This window comes from Ranitomeya imitator, chromosome 2 (genome assembly GCF_032444005.1).
Source record: "Ranitomeya imitator isolate aRanImi1 chromosome 2, aRanImi1.pri, whole genome shotgun sequence".
NCBI lineage: Eukaryota > Metazoa > Chordata > Amphibia > Anura > Dendrobatidae > Ranitomeya > Ranitomeya imitator.
This window is the reverse complement of record NC_091283.1, coordinates 235,133,484-235,143,460: the sequence shown is the minus strand read 5'-3', so window position 1 is coordinate 235,143,460 and position 9,977 is coordinate 235,133,484.

Sequence of the window (9,977 nt, the reverse complement as noted above, 5' to 3'; positions counted from 1 at the left end):
TATTAAGTTTTAATAGTACTTTCATTTTCACTTCTTTTTTTTCTCCTTGGTACCCACCATGTGGAAATGTGTTTATAATGAAGGGGGGTCTGCCTGGGCAGATGTTGTTTGCATGGGACTGCGTGCTGGTGGGCTGCCTGGGGAAGGGGGTGACGTTGCTTGCCTGGGACTGCGTGCTGGAGGGGCCTGCCTGGGGAAGGGTGACTGCATGCTGGGGGTCTCTGTTGGAAGTGGGTGATGTTCCTTGCTAGTGGGGCTGGGTGTCTGTTGGAAAGGGGGGCTGCGTGCTGGGGGTCTCTGGGGAAGAGAGGCTGTGTGCTGGAGTCTCTGTTGGGAAGGGGCTCATGTTGCATGCGTGGGGGATCTGTGTGCAGGGGGGTCTACCTGCAGAGTGGGGCTGATGTTACTCGCATGGGTCTGCATGGTGTGGGGGGCTGTTGTCACGTACTGTGCAGGTCAGTGTGTGATGTCACTTGAGGTGGGGGGCGCTGGGATGTATAGTGCTACGTGTGAGGGGGCGAACAGGGGAGGGGATGAATGATGATGGAGATCTGAGGGATTAATATTACATAACATGAGAATCTCTGCCTGATGGTGAGGAGTCCGTCCTGTTGTTGTTTTTTTTTTTTTTTTTACATAAAACGTTTTCTCATTAATATTATTGGGCGCACATGACGTCAGGTTGATGACTGACCTATGACCTCTGGGAGCGACACTGCGGGACAACAATGTCTCCAGATCCCGGGCTTTGTTCTCCCCTCGCACGCTGTGCTGTTCAGTATTAGGCTAGGTTCACATTGCGTTAATGGGACAGCGATAACGGACAGCGTTGCACGGCAAAAATGTCACAATTAACGCTGTGCAACGGGTCCGTTAGCGCACCCATTGACAGCAATGTTATTTTTGCCTGTAGCGCATCACTAGCGCGTGCCATTTTCGGCACGTGCTAGCGATGTTCCGTTCTTTTGTGATGGACCTCGGACGCTGCTTGCAGCATCCGAGGCGCGTCTGAGGTCCGTACCGTACGGCGAACGCGGCCCCAAAATAAACATTGCGATAGTGCAATCCGCTAGTGCTATGCGCTTAATGGATTGCCCTAACGCAATGGCGCCTTAGCTCGGTGGCCACTGGTGTCAACCATTACTTGTATCCAGTTTTCTGCATGATTTTTTCTCTTTTATTCTCGGTATTGTGGCTTTTCCCCATCCTGTGTCCCCGGAGCAGAGACCTCCCTGCAGATGTCATCTCATCACTGGACTTCTCTTCACCAAGTGGAGCTGGAGCCCCCACAATTCATGCGAGGACCCAAAGAGAGGACACTGTGGGCGTCTGATAATGTCAGATGAGTAGAATTCCTACAAAAAAAAAAAAACAAATCCTCCCTTCCTCTCCATTTATATTGTATTGCTAAGGTCTGTCTCCCCTGTCTCCCTGTCCGGTCCGCTCCCCTGTCTCCCTGTCCGGTCCGCTCCCCTGTCTCCCCGCCCCATCCAGTCCGCTCCCCTGTCTCCCCGCCCCGCCCCGTCCGGTCCGCTCCCCTGTCTCCCCGCCCTGTCCTTCTTTCCCTTATAGTGTATTCAATGAGAGAGGAATTTTATGTTAAAGTGAACCTGTCACCCCCAAAATCGACGGTGAGCTAAGCCCACCAGCATCAGGGGCTTATCTACAGCATTCTGTATTGCATTCTGTAATGCTGTAGATAAGCCCCCGATGTATCCTAAACAAATGAGAAAAATAGGTTAGATTATACTCACGCAGGCAGTCCGATCTGATGGGCGTCGCGGTCCGGGGTCTCCCATCTTGATAGGATGACGTCCTCTTCTTGTCTTCACGCTGCGGTGCGCAGGCGCCGGGAAAGGTCAGAGAGGCCTGGGGCCTGTGCACTGCAGTACTTTGTGCTGGAGCCGCAGCATGAAGACAAGAAGAGGACGTCATCTGATGAAGATGGGAGGCGCTGGACCGGACCGCGATGCCCATCGGACAGGACCGGGACTGTCCCTGGGTGAGTATAATATAACCTCTTTCTCATTTGTTTAGGATACATCGGGGGCTTATCTACAGCATTACAGAATGCATTACAGAATACTGGAGATAAGCCCCTGATGCTGGTGGGTTAAGCTCACCCTCGATTTTGGGGGTGACAGGTTCCCTTTGAGCACAATTCCATTTTATCGGTCGTCCATGACAGCACTACGGAGAGAGGGGATTTGCCCTTCAGGAACAGGAAAACCTACAGATACATAAGGGCGGCACCTCTCCCACGCATCAGTTGGTATCCTGTTCCTGGAGGACAGGATTCCCTTCAGATACTTCGATCACCTATCAACACCCAGGCCGGCTGTCCGACCCAGGTAGCGAGGGGATCTCCTACCTCGGGCAGTGCGGGTCCCTGGAAGCGCCACGGTGGATCCGGGTAGGACTCCACGACAGTGAGCGGTGCAGCGTGAAGCGGCGTCCGGTGGAGGTCCATCCCCAGTGGCAGCGAGATGAGTATGTCCCCCCCCCCCCTCTCCCGAGGTCTATTCACCCCCCCTAGGCCTCGGTCTTCCCCACCTCTGATCCCCGTCGGTGCGGTGCAGCGTCCTGTGCACTCCTTCCGGGGCGGGGGGGGGGCCGGTTCGGAGCCGGGGGTCGGTCGCCGGCTTTTTCCGCTATGCTGCGGCCGTGGGCGGCGATAGTGTGGCGGCGGGCGGCGGGCGGCTGGGGGGACCGGCGGTGCCGTCCCCGGGCTTCCAGGCGCGTCCCTGAGCTCTCTGCCCGATACCAGAAGTGACGCGCGGAGGGGGCGGGGCCTAAACCGGAAGTGAAAAGACTGAAAAAACACCGCTATCCTGCATGTGGCGGGGGTGTGGGTGGGGGTGCGGTTGAGGGCGGGGGGGGTGGCGCATGGATCTGCAGGTGTGGGGGTGGATTGGGCCACGCACCTGCACATGTTCCGGATCCGGGGGAAGGGCTATATATAGCCATACAGAGCGCTGCAGGGCTGCTTGTGAGCCCATCTGCAGCTATGGATGAGCCGGAAGCTACTGTCGGTCTGCTGGAGGAGCAGGACAGATCCTCGGAGAAGTCCCATGCGATCCCCCAGCCGAAGACCCGCGGACGCAGTAATCAGCCCAGTCGCAGATCTAAACAAAAGGATCTGGACCGACCCCCCCAGTGATCCGGTACCTACCGCTACTGCCCGGGTAAGAGATCTACGTGAACGTACCCTGATGCAGTTTTTTCCTATGTTTATTTCCGTAGGGGAAAAAATGCGCTGGTAAAGTTAAAAACAAGTAGTGCGCGCTATGCGCTTGCCCTTTGCCAGACGCCTACCCTAAGAGACTTTGTCAGTTGTGTGTGCGGAGACGGTAGGAAATAAATTGATGGGAACACGGTATAGCGGTAGCACCGGGGTAAAATTACATAGCCCTTTTCTCCGCTCCCATAGGGGGCGGAAGAATCTCCTGATTTTACGTCAAACCTTAGGGAGATTATCAGGAAGGAGGTGAAAGAGTCCCTGAAATCCCTGTCCCGGGGGGAGCCTTCCAAAAGAAGAAAGGAGCCTAGCGCCTCAGATTCGGATTCGTCCGCTGGCCCTAGTAGGGTGAATGATTCAGACGCCTCTGGCTCCTCAGCATCCTCTTCGGAAGAGGACTCTAACCGTTTCTGTTTTCCGTTGGAACTGATTAAATCAGTTAGATCCACCATGGGGGTGGCTGACGAAAGGCCAGAACTTTCAGCGCTGGACCTAATGTTTGGCGGTCTAGACCCAAAAAAGCGTAGGTCTTTTCCGCTCAATAACAAGGTTCAGAACCTCATCAAAAGGGAATGGAAGAAGCCAGAGAAAATAGGCTCGTTTCCACCGGCCTTTAAACGTAGATATCCCTTTGAAGACCCCATGGTGAACACATGGGATAAGGCACCAGGATTGGACGCAGCGGTGGCTAAGGCGTCTAAAAAATCATCTATCCCCTTTGATGACATGGCTTCCCTAAAGGATCCTCTTGATAAGAAGGCTGACTCGTTCCTTAAAGGGACATGGGAGATGTCGGCGGGTGCCCTGAGACCTGCTGTAGCTGCGACATGTGCAGCCAGATCAATGATGGTCTGGCTGGATCAGCTAGGATCTAAATTGGAAAAGGGAGTCTCCTGAGATTCTATGTTGAAATTCCTCCCATCAATTCAGAATGCCACTGCCTTTCTGGCGGATGATTCTGCGGATTCTGCAAGAATGGCGGCTAGAGCGGCAGGACTATCAAACGCAGCACGCAGGGCCCTATGGCTGAAATGTTGGCCGGGTGACCTTCAATCCAGATCCCGTCTCTGCTCTATTCTGTGCGAAGGGGAATACCTGTTCGGTCCAGTCCTAGACGAACTGCTGGAGAAAGCTGGAGACGAGAAGAAGTTTCCCAATCTACCAACTACTTCTTACAGACATCCCTTCGCAGGGAAAAGATTCTTTCGAAGGAGACCAGCTACAAACCAGAGCAGATGGGACGATAAAAAAAGGAGAGGTACTGGATTTATGTTTGGAGGTGGGGGACGTCAGGAGCCATCCCGTGAGGTCAAAAAACCACCCCAATGGCTAGTCGCCCCGGTGGGAGGTAGACTATCTGCCTTCTACCCGGCCTGGTCCAAAATCTCCAGTAGCGATTGGATTTTGGGGATAATAGCTACGGGTCTGCGGCTAGAGTTCTCCTCTATCCCTCAGAATTTCTTCAGGATTAACCCGCTCAGGTCCTCTCCAGCAGAACAGGCGGCCCTGGAAACGGAAGTTCACGACCTGCTCAATAAGAATGTCCTATCTGAAGTTCCAGAAGGAGAACAGGGTAGTGGATTCTATTCTCCGCTATTCCTGATAAGTAAACCTGACGGCTCCTTTAGGACAATTATTAACCTTAGGGCTCTTAATAATTTCCTGACCGTTCAATCATTTAAAATGGAAACCATTAACACCGCAATAAAGCTACTGTTTAAAAACTGCTTTATGTTAGTATTGGATTTAAAGGACGCCTATTACCATATCCCTATTTATGCAGGTCACCAACGATACCTGAGGGTGGCGGTACGGTTGGAGGGGGTAGTCAGACACTTCCAGTATAGGGCCCTCCCCTTTGGTATATCGGTCGCCCCTCGGGTGTTTACCAAAGTAATGGCTGAAGTTATGGCGCACCTTCATGAGTCCGACATTCTAATAATCCCCTACCTAGACGATCTCCTTATCGTAGGTAATACGGCGGATCACTGGAACAGTTACATAAAGTGATGTCTGCTCTGGAGCGTCTGGGGTGGATGCTAAATATTAAAAAATCACGGTTACAGCCCATGACGGTGCAGCGATTTTTAGGCCTGACCCTGGATTCCCAGGTTCAGGAATGCCGTTTGCCTCAAAAGAAAATTGATCGCTTGCACCTTCAGGTGCTGAATGCCTCTAAAAACCCCAACATGTCTCTTAGAAGAGCCATGTCTCTGTTAGGCTCTCTCTCGTCCTGTATTCCAGCGGTCCGATGGGCCCAGTATCATACGAGGATACTTCAGGGCGAGGTGCTGATACAACAAAAAAGGTTGGGGTGATGTCTGGAGAGCCTGCTGACCCTATCCCAAGACGCTATTGTATCCCTCGGATGGTGGCTAAACCGAGAGAACCTGTCCACGGGGGTCCCCTGGGAATATAATGTAACTCGTATAGTCACCTCGGATGCCAGCCCTTCTGGGTGGGGGGCTCACATGGGGGATACATTGGTCCAGGGGCTTTGGGATCGGTGTCAGATAGATATGTCCTCTAACCTGAAGGAGTTAACGGCAGTAGAACAGGCAGTTAAATCACTCCTTGTCTATCTACAGGGCTACCACGTGCGGGTATTCTCGGACAATCGGGTCACCGTGGCATATATAAACCACCAAGGCGGGACCCGTTCCAAATCCCAAATGTGTGTAGCAGATTGTCTGTTCCAGCTAGCAGAGCAAAATCTTCTCTCATTGACGGCTCTTCACATAAGGGGAGCAGAAAACACTATGGCGGATTTCTTAAGCCGCAACACATTGAGGCAGGGAGAGTGGTCTCTGAACGGCTCCATCTTCGACCTCATCGTGCAAAGGTGGGGTCAACTGGAGGTAGACCTGTTTGCCACAAAAGGAAACAGAAAAGTGACACAATTCTGCTCTCTGAACCCCAGAGAAAATCCTCTGTCAGTAGACGCCCTCCTCATAGACTGGAACTTCAGACTAGCCTACGCCATTCCTCCCCTGTCTCTAATTCCTCTGGTGGTGAGGAAAATCAGGAAGGACAGAGCCACAGTAATAGTAATTGCCCCCTTCTGGCCCAGAAGGACGTGGTTTCCATGCCTAAGAGCTATGTCGATATCCGACCCATGGGTCTTGCCAGACATCCCGGATCTCCTATCCCAGGGCCCAGTCTACCATCCTCAGGCGGTTGGCCTTCATCTGACGGCGTGGATTTTGAGCGGGCACTGTTAAAGGATAGGGGGTTCTCTCCGGCCCTCATTAACACTCTGCTGAAAAGCAGAAAAACAATCACCACAAAAATCTATGTCAGGATCTGGAAGAGATTTCTTCAGAACTCGGGGGTAATAGCAGGGCAGTCAATACCGATTGACCAGATCTTGGAATTTTTACAGAAGGGATTAGATATGGGGTTATCCCCAAATACTCTTAAAGTGCAGGTATCAGCCTTAGGGGCCCTCTTTGCCTGTAATATTACTGAGAATCACTGGGTCAGCAGATTAATCAGGGCGACAAAACGGTCTAGGCCAATGGTAAAGAATAGGGTCATGCCATGGGACCTGAACCTAGTTCTCTCAGCCATGACAGAGGCCCCATTTGAGCCAATTACTTCAGCCTCTATTAAAAATCTATCCCTTAAAGTAGCCTTCCTGGTAGCCCTAACATCAGCACGTAGGATAGGCGACATCCAAGCATTATCCAGGGTTCCCCCTTACATGCAGCTTAGGGATGATAGAGTAATACTGTCCCCTGATCCAGCATATCTTCCTAAAGTAGTGTCCAGTTTCCACAGAACACAGGAAATAGTTATTCCATCTTTCCTCCCCAATCCTACTAACGATAAGGAAAGGAAGCTACACACTTTAGATGTAAGAAGATGTATCCTGGAGTATCTAGCGGTAACTGATCCCTGGAAGTTAGATAATGCCCTATTTGTGTCCTATCAGGGTAGTAGGAAAGGGCATAGAGCATCGAAATCTACTCTAGCTAGATGGATCAGGGAGGCTCTCTCGCTGGCATACGTCTCAAAGGGCAAGCCGGCGCCTGAAGGTCTAAAAGCGCATTCCACTAGAGCTATGGCGGCTTCGTGGGCGGAAAGATTGGAGGTGTCGATCGACCAAATTTGTAAGGCTGCTACTTGGTCTTCTCCAAACACATTCTATAACCACTATAGATTGAACCTGGGTGCCTCTTCTGACCTCTCTTTTGGTGTAAGGGTGCTGTAAGCTGTAGTCCCTCCCTAGTTAGTTACTCTCTGAAATTCTCTCCGTAGTGCTATCATGGACGACCGATAAAGTCTTACTCACCGGTTAACGGTGTTTCTCGGAGTCCATGACAGCACCTGTACATACCCTCCCGTCATCTTAAGTTCTGGGTGTACACCTCTTCCTTTGCTTATATAATTCACGGGTAGTGAATAGTTAATATTGTATTATTGTTTATTATGTATACTATTACCTTGGTGGTCCTCTTGTGCTCTGTAAACCAACTGATGCGTGGGAGAGGTGCCGCCCTTATGTATCTGTAGGTTTTCCTGTTTCTGAAGGGCGGATCCCCTCTCTCCGTAGTGCTGTCATGGACTCTGAGAAACATCGTTAACCGGTGAGTAACTAAGACTTTTGCAGCTAAAGCACAGGGGACTTTGGTACAAAATGTGTTTTGCTTTTTTGTCATTAATCTGTCTTTAATGTTTAATTGTTTTGATTTCTAAAACGCTTTATTATTCATTTGTATGTATGCATATATTTCTTTGATTTCCAACTATTTGGAATAGTGTGACAGCTGTGAGTTGACTTTTCATTTCTATAATTCTTAAGCGCGGGGTGACATTAGTGGAGAGTAACGCAGTTGGATCTGTATCAGTCTGAGTTTACACATTATAATAACATTCCAGAACTGATGATCTAAAATGACCATATTTCCAAGGAAAAACTCAATATAATCATAAGATATACATAAAGAAACCAAGAGCTTTTAAATTCCAAAATATAACAAAATAATATATTTATATGTAAAGAAAATAATCACTAATGTCAAGCAAATAACCATCAAAAATACTTTTATTAATGCTACAAAATACAGGCTAGACACAAAAAGAGGTGCATACAATACAATAAAAATTACTGGATAGGTCTAATGAACGATAGTGCAAACTGGCAGGGGTAGGCAAACCACATAAAGGGAGGCACTCACCAGTATATAAGGTATATACCCAGCGACCATGTATTATAAGCTGGGTAACACAATTTTACGTGCATATACAAAAAAGAGTAGCCAGAAATAACCGTAATATGAATGGGCAAAACAAACGCCACAGATCACAGGAACCAATGTACTATAATATATGCCATGTGGCAAAATTACCATGTTCCCATGAGTCCAGAGATAAAGTGCAAGTAATGCATATATATCAGAGCATGTCTTACACATGGACACCGGACACCCACCGCACAGATACCCAAACGCGCGATTCGCCGCTGCTTCTTCAGGGGAGAATGTGTAAATGTGCAAGATTCAAGGTTTAAATATCCCCATGTGAAAGCAGGAACCAATCACCTGCATAGAGTAAGGTTAGCTCCAGCCACATCTAACGAGCGCATGGGGGCGGAGCCCACCCTAGCCAATCATCCCGTCCGGCGTCAGGGAGCGGTGAGTGTTGGGACAAAGTTCCCATGGCAACGTATACACTCACCGCATGTAATAGATGCCTTTGTGGAGAAGAGGCAGAGGGGGCATCAGCACGCATGCGCTACCCACGGCAGGAAGTAACCAGGCCGCAATGAGTGTAGGGAAAAGAGTTCCCATGACAACGCCTATACCATACTGCACGGCGCCCAAAGAGAGACACATAAAGGGCGGAAATGAAAAAGCGGCCATCTCTAATGTGGGTAGCAGTAGTAGTATAAATGCCAAATAAATAGATATATAAACATAATGATAAGCTATAGAGACATGAATCCCACAACATATAAATATAATACAATATTGTGGTCCATTTAATATAGAGAGATGATAGCACTAATCCAATTGTCCACAGTATACTGCTGGTTTCAATGATGATGCAGATGAAGGATACAGGTCTCCAAGTCATTCACTGTCCACAGGAGTACCAATCACAATAGGGATATAGCAAGATTGAAAATTGAAGAATCTGGGATCCAGTATAGCGTACACTGATAAAATAAGTGAAAAAACACACAAAGTTAAAATAAAATTAAAAACAAAGACTCTAAGGACAGATGATCAATGGCTATAGTAAAAACACCATATACAGCCAGGGCAACCCCAGAACAGACACACACGATTACAAGAATGATGAAAAGCTAATGTTTTTATTTAATCCCTGTGGGGTTATGGTATCCAACGTGATGATCCAGCGACACTAGCCCAACAAATAGGCTCTCCATGCATGTGATGTTCCTGTCACGCAGCTGCGGCGGCAGACAGCTGATCAGCCGGCACGATCCAGGAAGCCGGGTTCCCTATGCAACTAGTCGGCAAGCGCTATAAGCTTGCCGACTAAGGAGGGAGCCGATCATGTTCGCTCAACTCTAGTTGCAACCAAAATCAGGTGTGCACTGTGCAACGCCATCAGTGGCAAGGTCCAGATAACTACCAATACGTGGACCAGTAAGCATGGGCAGGGACGGTACAGCTCCCTATCTGCACACTGGGTAAATGTGGCAGCTGGGACAAAGGAGGAAGGCGTTCTAGCGCATGTCCTACATCTATTGTTGGACATTGCTCTGCCC